Consider the following 14,862-nt stretch of genomic DNA (forward strand, 5'->3'; position numbering starts at 1 on the left):
GGAAGTTCAAGGCCAGCATGGGCTATGGGAGACCCTTTCTCAAAAATCAGTGGGTGGGAAAGGAGGTGTGGGGAGAGATGGGGCACGTGTATCATGAAGTGCAGTGAGGAGCTCCCGAGAGGAGGGCAGGCTGCACTCATGAAGAAATCCGTGTAGAGCAACGACTTCAAGTGAGCAGTCAGGGATGTTGACATCTGAGGGGACCGGTCTCACACAAGGGCCACAATCGTTGCAAAAGCTCTGGGCAACAGATAGACTTGGTCTTTTCAGGGAGGTGTGAACAAAAAGGAGGGGGAAGGAAAGAGGTAATGTAGAATGAAGTCAAAACAGACCAAGAAATGCACTGGTCTTCCCAAGGAGTGCTCTTTTTCTGGTTCATACTCTTAAATAGTAACAGGTTGCTGAAGCAAGAATGAATGAACAAAGAGAATCCAGCGTAGAAATAAGGTCCCACTTCCTAATGCCATCAGGTTGTCAGGTTTCAACGCATGGGCCTGTGAAGGATACAAATTTTAGAGCAGAAAAAATCTCCTTCTGGTCAAGAGAATAGAATCTCTGGCCTGGGTAGAGACCTAATGTTCCAGGTCAATAACCTAGTCAAAGTTAATTAGGAAAGTGAACTCACCTTAGGAAAGTGAACTCACCTTAGGCATGCTAAAAACATAAACAGAAAAACCGTTTTATTTAATGAAATACTGTACTTTTCTGTCCCAGAATTCCTGGCTCCTAGCATAGTCCTTATGGGTCACCGTGTGGTTCAGCTGGGTCTGCACACATTTCTGTGACCTGAGCCAGAAAGTGTCTTAGTCAGTGTTCCAACAACAGCATGACACGGCAACTCTTATTTTTAAAAAGGATTTGATTGGGCGTGTTTACAGGTTCAGAGTTTAGTCCATTATCGTCATGGCCGAAAGCACGGCAGCAAACATGCCGACGTGGTGCTGGAGAAGGAGCTGAGAGTCCTTCATCAGACCCAAAGGCAGCAGGAAGAGAGAGACACTGGATCTGACATGATTCCTCCAAAAAGGCCTCCTAATCACTCCAAATAGCCTCTCCCTGGTATCTGGGTATTCAAATCTATGAGCCTATGGGGGCCATTCTCATTCAAAACAACCGTCACCGTCGTCCTCTGGAAGAGCAGCTAGTGCTCTTAACCACCAAGCCATCTCTCCAGGCCCTCAAATCTGGTTTTATAGGTTTTATTGGAATTGCAAATTATGCCTTTTTCATCAAGACAGTTTGTTACAAAAACATCCCGAGGAGGGAAAGAGTTCAGATCCCTCCTACTCAGGATGAAATACTGGCTGTACACTTTTAACTAATGCAGTTTTATTATACTTCACCTTTTTATTTACTTTTGCTTATTTGTTACTGTCAGCATTTTTATTTTCTAATTTTTTTTTCTTGCGTACATAGTTCACAATGGTTTTCCTTTCTTCACTGCATTGCCCAGTTAGGTTTGAGGCTTCTGTTTGTTTCTCCACCAATCCTGCTCTTGGGGCACTCTCCTCTCCTCTTCCCAGATACAGCTCATACCCTCACCCTCTCCCTCCCTTCTTTCTTCTTTCCTCCTATCTCCTCCTCTTTACACTTCTTAACTAGTCTTCCATAGCCAGTTAATACTCTTTAAGATTTTGGGGCCCTAATAGAATCCTATCTTTTTCCACCTTGGTTTTTTTCCAAAGTTGATCAAATATTAATTCCTTTCCTCACTCACCCACTCTTAGTAACTAAATCTTAGAGAGCACCCATTACCCTTGGTTATTTGTCCTCCAACAGTTTTTGAAGTTAAAGGGACGGCTGATGTCAATTAGTCAGTACAATGTTTGCATAGTGGAGCTATTGTTGCTCCAGCAGTTAATTCAGAGGTCATTCCAGACATCCTGAGCATCTGAACCGAGGATCTACTCTAGACTATGTACAACTAAATCATATCACAACTTAGGTCCACTTGAACCCAATATATACACTTTGGCTTAAAGCTGACAACTCCACACAATGAAATATTGCATGATGCATAAATAACAATGCAGGAACATAATAAATACGAATACCCAAGGCAACATAATTTCTCCAAACTATTAGATGAAATCCCAAAGAACTTAAAAGAATGATTTTATATGTGTGTGTGTGTGTTCAAAAGGTCAAAGAAGAAAATAAATTCTTGGGGCTGGAGAAATGGCTCAGCGGTTAAGAGCATCGCCTGCTCTTCCAAAGGTCCTGAGTTCAATTCCCAGCAACCATATGGTGGCTCACAACCATCTGTAATGAGATCTTGTGCCCTCTTCTGGCCTGCAGGCATACATATAGACAGAATATTGTATGCATAATAAATAAATAAATAAATTTATAAAAAAATAAATAAATTCTTGAGATATCCCAAGAGAACACTCATGTGCACATATGCACACAAAACACAGTTGAATAAAATAAGTAAAGATGTTAATAAAAGATATGGAAGAAGAATTTCATAAAAAGATAAAAGTAGCCCGGCGGTGGTAGCACACGCCTTTAATCCCAGCACTCGGGAGGCAGAGGCAGGTGGATCTCTGGGAGTTCGAGGCCAGCCTGGTCTACAGAGCTAGTTCCAGGATGGGCACCAAAGCTACAGAGAAACCCTGTCTCAAAAAACAAAAAAAAAAAAAAAAAAAAGATAAAAGTACTGAAGACTAACCAAACTAAGATACTGGAAATGGAAAATGTCAATGAGATGAAGAACAAAGTCAAATTTAAAAGCTCTATGGAAAACTTCACCAATAGAGTGACTCAGAGAGCAGACAGAATATCCTAGCTTGAAAAACAAAGTAACAAAATAGAGGAATTTGAACCAAGAATAAAATAATTGGTAAGAAGCTAGGAGTTGTATTTTCAAGATATTCAGCACTGTAAAAAAGACCAAATATAAGAACCATGCACAAGCCGGGCGGTGGTGGCGCACACGCCTTTAATCCCAGCACTTGGGAGGCAGAGGCAGGCGGATCTTTGTGAGTTCGAGACCAACCTGGTCTACAAGAGCTAGTTCCAGGACAGGCTCCAAAACCACAGAGAAACCCTGTCTCGAAAAACCAAAAAAAAAAAAAAAAAAAAAAAAAAAAAAAAAAAAAAAAAAAAAAAAAAACCACATAGAAGAAGGAAAAGAATTTTATTCAAAAGGCATAGAAAATATTTGCAATAAAATCATAGCATAAATTTTCTCAAAATTGGAGAAAGAGATACCAATCTTGATTCAGGAGGCATTTAGAACACCAAACATACATGCAAGAAAAGATGCTTTTGTTGGCATATGATAGTTGAACCATCAAACGTACAGAAGCCAAAACAAGTATTGAACATGGCAAGAGAGAAGCACCAAGTCATGTGAGAAGGAAAATCCAACCAGAAAGGCAGATTACTCAGCTTCCAAACCAGCTACTACAACAGCAACGCTATCTGCCGTAATAGAAGGAGAAAGAAAAATTTTCTGTAATAAAAATAGGTTATAGGATTTCATGATCGCTAAGACACCTCTACAGAAGACACTTAAATATCCTACAAGGGTGGTTAAAGTCATTCCCAGAATCCACAGATCACTAAACAAAAATCCCAGTGGCAGGGGTGGATAATTTCCCTATGAGTTGTCCGCCAGGAAGGCCACTGAGGGCCCCCAAACAATATCATCATTGCTGTTAGTTGCCCACCAGAATAGGACTGTAAGACTGTCTTGGTTAGGGTTTCTATTGCTATGAAAGACACTGTGACCACAACAACCCTTATTTAAAAAATTTAATTGGGACTAGCTTACAGTTTCAGAGGTTTAGTCTATTATCATAACGGAGGGACATGGCAGTGGGTAGGCAGACATGGTCTTGGAGGAGCTGGCAGCATCTTGATCCTCAGGCAGCAGAAGGAGTCTGTATACAAGGTGTGGCTTGAGCATATATGAGACCTCAAAACCCACCTCCCCTGTGACACTCTTCCTCCAACAAAGCCATACCTACTCCCATAAGGCCATCCCTCCTAAATGTGACCCTCCCTATGGGCCAAACATTCCAATACATGAGTCTGTGGGTACCATACCTATTCATACTGCAACAAGGATCGTGTTGTCAAAGACTCCACATGATTTGATGGTAGAACATAGAAAAATAAAGTTGAAGTTGAGTTGAAAGCTTCTTCTCTCTTAATTAGCTTTCATGGTTCCAGAGAGTGATGTGCAGTCCTCTGTGGGGTCAGAGGAGAAGGTCATCAACAGTTTTACTGTACAACAATACTGCCTAGCTAGCAAGGTGTACACACTGTGTTATGGTGACTTACCTGTTAAGGTGTCAACCAAATGCTTTCTTTTTTAATTCAAGGCCTGTCCCCTGGGAGAGAAGTCACATCTGGTACTGAAGATTCAGCCAGAGAGGTCATAGACTCCAGTTGGTAAGCTACTGCCATTGTTTGGCTTTTAAAAGGACATAGTATGCCCATAAAACTGTCTTTTAAATAGCTTTGTTTATGCTTCTACATTAGTGTATTACTCAGCTTTTTTGGAAGAGGGTGGCAGTTACTGCAGAGACTCGGGTCAAAGCGATTAGAATAAGCCACTGTTCCAGGCTGGGCCCTAAAGAAGACATCAACATCACCCCTCTAAGGCACAGAGAAGGCTACAGAAGAGAAGGAAAGCTGTTTAAGAGCAGAAGGAAGGGTGGTGAGGTGCAGAACACTAGCTTCTACTCGGGTCATGTCTCCTGACATCTTGAACTCAAGATTTACAGAAAATTGGGTCCATTCATCTTCCTTCATGGAGGGGTGGGGCTTATAAGGCTCCACCCACTTTCTTAGAATTCACACAGAGTTTAGAGTTGCTGGGAGGGGGCTTGCAAGGAATGTGGGATCTATAGATAAGTAAAGGATGCTGAGGGAAGGAGAAACATTTTCTTCAGTGATGTACCCACTGATCCCATGATCCTGTAAAGAACCCCTCACCATGTCACTGACTCATTAGGTCAGAAAAACAAAAAGATTTTTTAAAAAATGACATGGAAACAGAAGGAGGCCTGGTTGGAAAGAGGAAGGGGATCAGCAAGAGTGGCAGGAGATACGAGAGTTAATATGATCAAGTTTATATGCATGGATGAAAATGCTATAACATGTTATTCTATATAATTTATACACACTAATAAAAATCTTAAAAAGAGATGGAGTATTGGCAAAATACCAGGTAGAAAGTGTCAAACACCTGCCATAGATGAGCTCCAGGGTGTGATTACTGACAAAAGTACTTGCTTTGGCAAGGGGAGGGAGAGCTTTATACCAAGCTTGCAAACTGTATGAAAGAGAGAGTTAGAACTCCATTCTATGTGCTCCATTCCATGAGCAGGCCTGCACATATCCAGCTGAGTGGTGAGAGACCCCAAGGATGCAGAGAGCCTGAAGGACGACTTCCTACAAGTCACACCAACTTGGCCATGCATGACCCACTGTTGCCGTAGCTGGCTTGCGAGTCTAGGTATTTAACTCTGAGTGCTTGGAAAGATGAGTAAGGACCAGTGAATGCCAGCTTGTGCAGGGTTGTCAAAGAATCCACTTTCTTCTTTAAAAAGTCCTAAATCTTTGACTTCTTTTTTTTTTTCTTTGACTTCTTTGAAAGTACACATAAATTAACAAGACTCTAGGATAGATTTGTTTAATAATGTTTATTTTGGGAGCCTTGAACACGTGGTGGTTGTTTAGACATTTGGTTACAACTTGCCCTTAAACAAAATCACCCTTGGGAAGGATGGGGTACAGTTCGCTGCAGTTCTAAGGGTTCACTGAGTCCCAAAGTTAGCACAGAAAGCCCCCGAAATCACATAATGTTTTATTGGTTTGAGATATATGCGGGTGGGTAGCAGTGGAAATAGAGGCTATTTTTGCTGTTTAATGGGATTTTAATGGGAAAAAATAGCTATCGTGAACTCTTAGTGCCTTTCTTCAAGACTCTAGATTCACAGAGAAAAGCACAAACTGTCTGTCAGGGCCAGAGGAAAACCGAGACTCTGAGACATGGATAAGCGGGCGGGAGAAGAACAAAGTGCTGCTTCAGAACATGAACTTGTAACAGTGATTAGTCACTATGTGTGCATGTACACAAATACACCTTAAAGCTATTGTGTGTGCTCATGCACAAATACACCTTAAAGCTATTGTGTGTTCACATGCACAAATACATCTTAAAGTTATTATATGTGTACATGCACAAATACACCTTAAAGTTATTGTGTATACACATACACAAATACACCTTAAAGCTATTGTGTGTGCACACACACAAATACATCTTAAAGCTACTGTACGTGGACATACACAAACACATTTTCAAACTGAGTTCAAACTGTGTGCGATGGTATACCCATGGAAGCCCAGCACTTGAGAGGTGGGGGCAGGAAGATCAGGAGCACAGGATCAGTCTCATCTACTTGAGAGTTGGAGGCCAGCCTGGACTACGTGGTGTTCAGTTTTGGTTTTTGCTTTTCTGGGACGAAGCCAGGCAGTCTAAATAACTTTATACTTCCTCCAGGCTTTCTCCCTGAACCAAACTGACCGTTCTTTAGGAGACCTGAAAGCTTTCCATCCCTTCCTCAGGACAAACCTGACCTCCACAGCTTCCTACCCACCATGCTTCTCTTTGGATGCTCTCGTCCTGATCAAAGTACATCCACAACCAGAGCTCACTCTGCTGCCAGAGGTGGTGTTTGTGAGATCCGTGCAGATGCCTCATTTTTCTCTTCCAGAAAGGGCCGTTCTGATCCAGGATAGGAATTTGTGCCAGGATCCTGGGTCTTCACAATCTAAGGATGTTTATTAATGTCATCTAGAAGTTCCTGCCTTCGTCGCCAGTCTCTAAATCCCTAACAATTAATTCAGGTTGCCTATTTGTCGTTACGTATTTGTTTGTCTGGGATTTTGCTTTTGTTGTTTGTTCTTTACACTGCATACTTTCTTCTTCTCTTTTATTTCTTAATTGTGGCTTTAAATACACATCACATAAAATTTACGATTTTTAAGAGTACCACCAGTGTTTTTGACTTGACTTATTCGGTTGCCAGCTTCCAACAATAGACTACTTTGTTGTCTTTCTAATTCCCAATCTTACTTTTGTTTGTAAGAGAATGACCATAGTGGTTCTTTCTTGGGGGCAAGTGTGCTGTCTTTTCTTGCTTAGACTTTTCTATTTTGGTTTGTCCAAGCCAGACAAAAATAACAGGCGGGGAAACTACATCTCAGAAATGAGCCATTTGTTTCATGTTCCTTCCTCTCCCTCTCCTCCCTCTGCTCTACCCCCTCCTCTCCCTCTTCTTTTCCTCCCCTCTCCTCTCTCTCCCTCCTCTCTTCTCCCTCTCCTCCCCTCCCTCCCCCATCCCCAGAACCTGAGCGATCAACATAGATTCATGTGATCTCTTATTCTCTCCTCAGAAGATCTCTGGAAAAGATTGTATTTGTTGCTGTTCCCTTGCTGTGATAAAACACCATGACCAAGGCAGCCTATAGAAAGAAGTTTATCTGGCCTCACATTTCTGGGGAGTTTGAGTCCGTGGTGGCAGAGTAAAGACATGGTGCCTGTGGCAGGAAGCTGAGGGCTCACATCTTGAATGATAAGCACAAAGCAGAGAGGGTCACAGCTCCCATTTGTAAACCTCCAAATCTGCCCTCAATGACACACTTCGTCCAGCAAGGCCACATCTCCTAAACCTACTCAATCAATATCACAGCCAGTACTCAAGTATCTGAGCCTGTGAGCAACATTCTTATACCACATGCGTAGCAGCTGCTAAATCAATACTGGGAGAAAAAGGCATCTCTGGCAGGAGAGCAACGAGAAGCATCTAACTACAAATTTGTTACTTAGGGCATACTGTCTGGAATCAGGAACACACAGACATAGACACAGACCTCACACACATGCAAGATCTGAAATGTACATTTTAGGAGGTAAATTGGGATTCAAGTGAAGATGCTAGAATAGACAAGTATATCGGGGTTGGGGGAGGGGTCTATGGGAGGTGTAGGAGCTGTGTAATTCTGGGTAAGGAGGAGTGTCTTTATAAAGAAAGTCTGCAGCAAGCTGAGCGAGCTGAGCTTGACCTTTCTGGATCCAGCTGGGAGTGATCCAAGGAACTGAGTGGGGGGTAGGGCTGAAATCCAGAGAGACCAATTCAAGAATGTGGCTAGCTAATGGGTATGTAGAAGACCAGTGTCTAAGGAGTCGAGTTCCAGACACAAAGGAGCTGAGAGGGTGGGGGAGCGAGTCACAGAAGAGATGTCCATTAGCGAGCTGGTGGAACAGGTGCCCACCCGTGTCGTCCATCCTTCCTTCAAACTCATCTGTCTAAACCAGACGCTGCTTCTTAGAGAACCCTGCAACTCACTTCCCGGCAGCTCTTCTGATTCAGGATGGCCACTCTGCCCAGACATAGGACAAACCTGCATTGCTTGAGAACCAGTGTCTCCAGCAGCAGTCGGTGGTGGTCAGAAGGAGTGGGTGGATATCCCTCCCAGTTCCTTTCCCATTCTGCTGGGAAAACTTCAAGCTACCTCTCCTGTCCTGTCTCCACAAGTTTTCCACCGGCACTAGGCCCTGTGTCAACACAGAAAAGGAGTGAGGTGCTTGGTGCTTCCCCCAGCCCAGCTCCAGAGAAGAAGTTAGAGACCTGAGCATCGACAGACCCCCACACACACACCGCTGTGGAAAGCCGGATTGAGTTCTCTGGGAGTCACCTCACTCCATGTTCAGTTTGGAGGACTGTGGGCATGGACTGCTCAAGCCAGCAGCATTTCCGCCTTCCTGAGTCTCACCTAGGGAGGAAAGAATGCACTGCTTTGACAGAGAAGCAGGAGCCTACCACTGCTGCAGCTCTCCCATTCCCATCCACCAGCAAGGAAATGAGTAGCCAGAGACTGTTCATTAGCTTAATTTGTTGCAGAAGCAAATAATGCATAGGCCATTAGGCGCCTCTCTAGGTCAGCCTTCATGGGAAATTGGTCCTTACACTCCGGAGGCTTCTTAGGAAAATTAATAACATAAGAAGTCAATTGAAATGCAAATGAGAAATACCTCCGGGGGAATGTGGACAATAAGCACAATTTCAGTCACCCCCAGGCTCAGTTGGGCCCTGCAGTTGGGACTCTGTCTTAGCCTGTGGGGGCTGCCAGCTCAGAGAAGGACTCAATGGTTATTTAACTTTGCTGTGGCACTAGGCCACCATTATCCAGCCCTGTCAGAGATGGTGTTGGGAATCCCTCTGAGGAAACATGCAGAACCCCTTGTTGCAATGCTTCCTCTTGGTCCCCTCTCTGTTCCTTTCTAGGGTTACAGAGTGTTCCTGCATTTTCTCTTAGCACAACAGAGACCATGAGAAGCTAAGATAGGTGTTTGCAGGGCGTCTCACAAAGACCCGGCCCCTATCTTTATCCCTGATTGTACAGATCACTCTACTGAGAATCCTGGCCCTCATAGACCAAGTAGGCAATCATAGTTCACTGACCTTGCAAGCCTGACTCGACCAACCACAAAAATTCCCCTATCACTAAGATTTTTGTCTTCAAGGAAGCCTGGAGCAGGTATCAGCTTCTCAATCTCCAGTCTTCCACCAGCGGCACTGTTTAGAAGTTCAGAAAAGACTTCTCCCTGAGCCCCCATAGCCTGCTATGTTCCTAAGCTAGGACTTGGGGGGGGGGTGCTCTTGATCCTGCTGTATATGGAGAGAACAGCTGTGGGAGACTTACAGATTCTTTACATACCTGGCTTGGGAAAACAAATCCTTGCCTTTCATAGCTACCGTTCTGTGAAAGGCTTTCTTTAGAGCTCAAGTTGAGTGCGAAAGGAACATTATGTTCTACCCCTGGATTCTGCCTTCACCCGTGAACATTAAGAAGAGACTCAGGGACTGCAAGAACTAACACCACTAGGTAGTAGATCCTTGGTGCAAAGGGCTAACGGCACATCTGGGCTTCGGTAGGCTTGGGAATGCCCGCCCTTGCATCCAGACTTCACATTACCTTGTTTCCGTGGTACCGTGGTGTAACTGTGAGTGGTGAGGTGGCAGGCAGGCCTTGGGCCTTCCAGATTCAAATAGCATGGAATGTTTTGGGGGAACCAAACTTTGATTTTTATGCATCAGGGTGACCCACAAGAACCTTGGCTCCCCCATCACAGCCGACATGCTTTGAGAGGCTCACAAAGCTGTATCCTTGAGTAGATGCTGATCTACGTGATGAGAAGGGTGTTAGGCATCCCATGTCTCCTTTTATGTTTCTTTCTGTAAAGCCAGTGAACCATGGTGAACAATGGCTGGTGCATCTCATGAGATAGACTTCCAATTGATCAGAAACTCTCTAAGCACTAAACTACCGCAAGAGCTTGTGGGAGACATAGTAGCCCAAGAAGAAGCCATCTAATCTCCACCTGGTGTGGTACCTGCAGCTTTGCCTACAACTGTGCAGGGAGACTTGCCTCTACTCTTCTCCTGGCAGAAAGTTCCCTGGGAAATTTTTGGCTCTCATTTCCCTTGCAGGCCACACAGTGCCAAGCCTGGGAATGGGCATTCAACACCTTGTCTAACGGGTGCCCTTGGATGACTTGGTCCTAAGAAAACACCTATAGCAGGCACTCTCTTTAACTACTAAGAAGAGGACCATCTTCTACTGTAGTCCCCAAAGTGATCCTCCTCTCTTATATATGCGTATCACTTCACAGTTTACAAAATACTTCCATATTGATTTTCAGTTTAGTCCATCCTTGTGTGGGAGCTCGATCCATAATAAATTGTTAAATAGAATTTTGTGGGTTCTCACTTCACATCCTAAACAATGGATGGGATCTTGTTCTGGCCTGTTGCTGCCTCACACATACGTGGAGCATCCCTGATCTCCCTTGCTGGCCGTGCACAGAACCGGTTAAGTCACTGTACTTGCTCACGTATGTATGGCTCATGTGGGAGGCCATAGTGAAGCTTAGAAGCTATCACCCGACAGACTACCCACAGGTCCTGGTCTCCATGCTAAAGGACATCCCAGGCCAACAGCTCTGTACTGGGAGATGAGGAGAGGTCAAGATGTGCCCTACTGACCATTCAACTATCGCTATCTTTTCCCCAACTATACAGATTGTCTGGCCAGCTGATATGGCTTATAGCCTTGAGAGTTGAACTTAACCTCGCATTGTTATTGAGGAAGCCCACCCGGACATTACAGCAGATCCTCAGTCAAGAATGCATCCTCTGAAGATGCTGAACCACTGCCTGCTGAACCCTCTTAGAGCCAAATGGACGACGGCAGTACCTCAGAATCAACTGTGCGTGTGCTTGAGGGTTAGAATCTTCTTTCCTACAGCTCTTAGGAAACCTGCAAGTACCACCCTGGGATAAGCCTGGCCTTGTCTACTTGAGTCTAAGAGACCATGTGGTTTGGTCATGCTCACCACACCAGCCAGCAGTCAACCAATCATGTCGTTGCATCTGGCCATCACGTCCAGCTGACTTCAGGTTCTTGAGCTAACCTGTGAGAGATCAGCACGAGAACCTCTCATCTTAGTTTAGCCAGAATTGTCAATCACTGATTAAGTAAAAGGATATTTTTATTCCTAAGTTTTAGAGTTTCTTATTTTATGGTAATTGTTGATTTAGTAGTAATGAGCTTGTACCGCCGGCTAGGGAGGCAAGGAAGTATGAGGGTTGTGGTATAGACTTTCTATCCCTCACTTAGTTACCATGTAGCTATGAATGAGGTATCCACACACATCCATCTCTCCATCTTTAAAACACAGGCAAGACGAGTATGCTTCTTACTCTGTTGCCAGTTCTGATGTGACATCAGAGCACTGTCCATCCTCAATCCTGAAAGTCTCCTTTCTCGTAGCAGAACCCTCTCGTCCTCCCACTTACCCCACAGGACTCTTCCATCATAGCAAAAACACCCTCTGTGGCCAGTCTGGGGAGGAGGGATCAAAAGAGCTTGGTATTTGGTGGGTATGAGTGTGGGAACCGTTTATATAAATTTATACAAAGAGAAACACAACATCTCCCCTGGGAAATGGTGACAGGGAAACACTCCGCTCCAGTTGAAAGAGAAAATTTAAAAACAGGAAAGTTTATTTAGAGAATAAGCAAGTCCCCGAATCAACAAACAGAGACCTTATCAGCGTATGTGGGTCATTCTAACTCTTCTGCTCTGTCGGCTGCTCTTGGCCAGGCTAGATTCAGGGCAGAGTCCTCTGGCCAAAGGAGGCTGAGGGGCAAGTGAGCAAGGCCCCAGGGAGTGGAACTTGTTCCTGCCATGTGCTGGAAGTCAGGGGTGGGGAGGCCGAGGAGCCGTAGGCTCAGATGCAGCAGACAGCTCCTATTTTTAACATTCCTTATCATTTTCCTTCAGTTTATTTTTCATTGAAAGTAAGGGGGGGGGAGGAAGAGGGAAAGAGAGGAAAGAGAAAGAAGGAAAAAGTGGAGGAAGGAGGGGAAAGAAAGAAAATGAGAGAAAGAGAGGGCAAGGCCTTGGGTTGAGTGAATGAAGGTTTAGGCTACATTACAAATCTTCATTGCACCTAAAACTTCCACCGCAGATAATGCTCCGTATAGACAACTGAGATTATCATATGCTAATTTACACAAGACTTTGACCTGTCCAAAAGTAGGCAGGATTCCATGTAGCAAATCTTACCATTGACAAAATGAATCCACTCAAACAGTAAGCTGGGGATAAAGAAACTATTTATCTAAGGGTTTGTCATTTCATAAAAGGACCAGATAGCAAGCCCTTTGATGAGATAGATATAAAAGTAGCGTATCTGACCCCGGATATGTTCCAGGAAACGGAACTAGCAAGGTGTCCTAGTCAACTTCTGCTTCTACAACAGAATAACTGAAACTCGGTATTTATAGAGTAGGAACTTAACTTTGTGCAGTTATGGAGGCAAGGCAGTCCAAGATCAGAGTTCCAATAAGTCCAGTTAGGGCTGCATCTTCCAGGAGAGGAAGACGTGTCCTCGCATGGAGGAAGGCAGAAAGGACAGCAACTGGGCTCTGTTAAGCCTTTTGTGTAATGTCCTTGATCCTGTTCATGAGGAAGAAGCCCTTCCAGGTTAATTGTATCTTAAAGGCTCCACCTCTTAAGACCTTCACACTGGTAACACCTGGATTTTGAAGGAGACATAGTCAGCTGATAGCACGGACCCAAAGTAAGGGTTTCAGGGAGCGCTATATGAGGAGACAACTGCACAATGCCTGGGGCCTCTGAGGCCAGTGTGCAGGGGGGCATTCAGTGAACCCTAAAAGGACTCTCCATCTGTAAGTCTATCACCAGCCTGCTTCCTCAACTACCCTCTCCAAGATGTTAGCCTTTCTGGGAGACTTGCCATCCCACTGAAGAACTTCTTTGCCTCCTTTGGGTTCCCCAAGATAAGATAAATTCTGACACGAATTGCAGAGCAAATTATTTTTGAGTAGCTATTCTGGAAAACGCCAAGAGGGGAGTAAGGGGGAAAGGAGGAAGCAGAAGAGAAGTCAGTCAATACGAGGTGCCTTAACCAGTGAGTCCACTAAAGTCTAAACTCAGGGGAGCAGTCTGAGGAGAACGCTGGACATGGTGGAGAGGTGCCCACTCGCAGGGCGAAAGGACTAGACTGTTCCTACACTGGCTCCCACTTACCGTCAGAGGAGAGCCTCTAGAGCAGCGTTTCTCACACTGTAGGTCATGATCACCCTTTAGGGATCGAACAACCCCTTCACAGGGACCACCTCAGACCACCAGAAAACACAGATATTTACATTATGGTTCATAGAAGTAGCAAAATTACAGCTTTGAAGCAGCAACAAAAATAAATTTATGGTTGGGGGTCACCACAACATGAGAAACTGAATTAAAGGGTCGCAGCACTAGGAAGGTTGAGAACCATTGCTCTAGGGAGAGGCAGGAAGTTTGCAGCAGAAGATGAACCTTGAGTCCCAAAGAAAAACTTACAAACAGATGTCAGTGGTGGCAGTCAGAATTTGGGGGCCTACATGCACCACAGTGGTACACCCCAAGAGTATAGACAGGTGCCTTGCCACCTGCTCTCCTGCAATTTGTAGGATTTCAAGAGAGAGAGAAAGAAAGCGTGGTGTGGAAGGAAGAACACAGAATGCTCAATGAGGAGGCTAAAAATGGGTTCTGGTGTTTCCTCAGTGTGTCCAAACTAAATGCTTATTGTCCAAAGCTGAATGTACACCCCAAAACTGCTAGCTGGCTCTGTATGCTGTCAGCAGAAAGACAATGGAGTGTAAATATTTAAGTCTATGCCAATCTGTCCACTCCCACCTGTGGAAGGGAAAGCCATTCTAGAGAATGAAGCAGGAAAGATGCAGAAAGGGATGTTTCAGTTAAATTTGAGAGAAAGAACTCTAGACTAAACAGAATGTCCTGAGGGCCAGCCTTCTGCCTGCTGTCACCCGGTTTGATCCACTTCCTTAGCCACAGTAACCTCATCTGTGAGATGAACACAGTGTGGTTGCCTTTCAAATATTCAACAAGCATATAGTACCAGTCATGGCTCTCGAGGAATAGTGGTTGGAATCTTCGTTGCTTTTCTACAAAAGATCTGGTGATCTTTGTAAAAGTCCTCCCCTACCACACACACACACACACACACACACACACACACACCTAGAGTTGTGCATGCCAACCGGCAGCTTGCCTTCTGACTCACAAAAGCCTTATGACAGATACTCTGTCAGCATCTATGCTGTTTACCAAGTATTTCTGGTATTTCCCTTTTGCGGGTGGAAAAGAGAGTGCACATCTCCGCTCCCTTGTGGTTAGAGTGTGGCTGTGTAGCCAGTTCTAGCCAATGAGGTATAAGGACATTACTAATTTGGTTTCTGTTGCTGC

This window comes from Chionomys nivalis, chromosome 9, assembly GCF_950005125.1.
Source record: "Chionomys nivalis chromosome 9, mChiNiv1.1, whole genome shotgun sequence".
NCBI classification, from domain to species: domain Eukaryota; kingdom Metazoa; phylum Chordata; class Mammalia; order Rodentia; family Cricetidae; genus Chionomys; species Chionomys nivalis.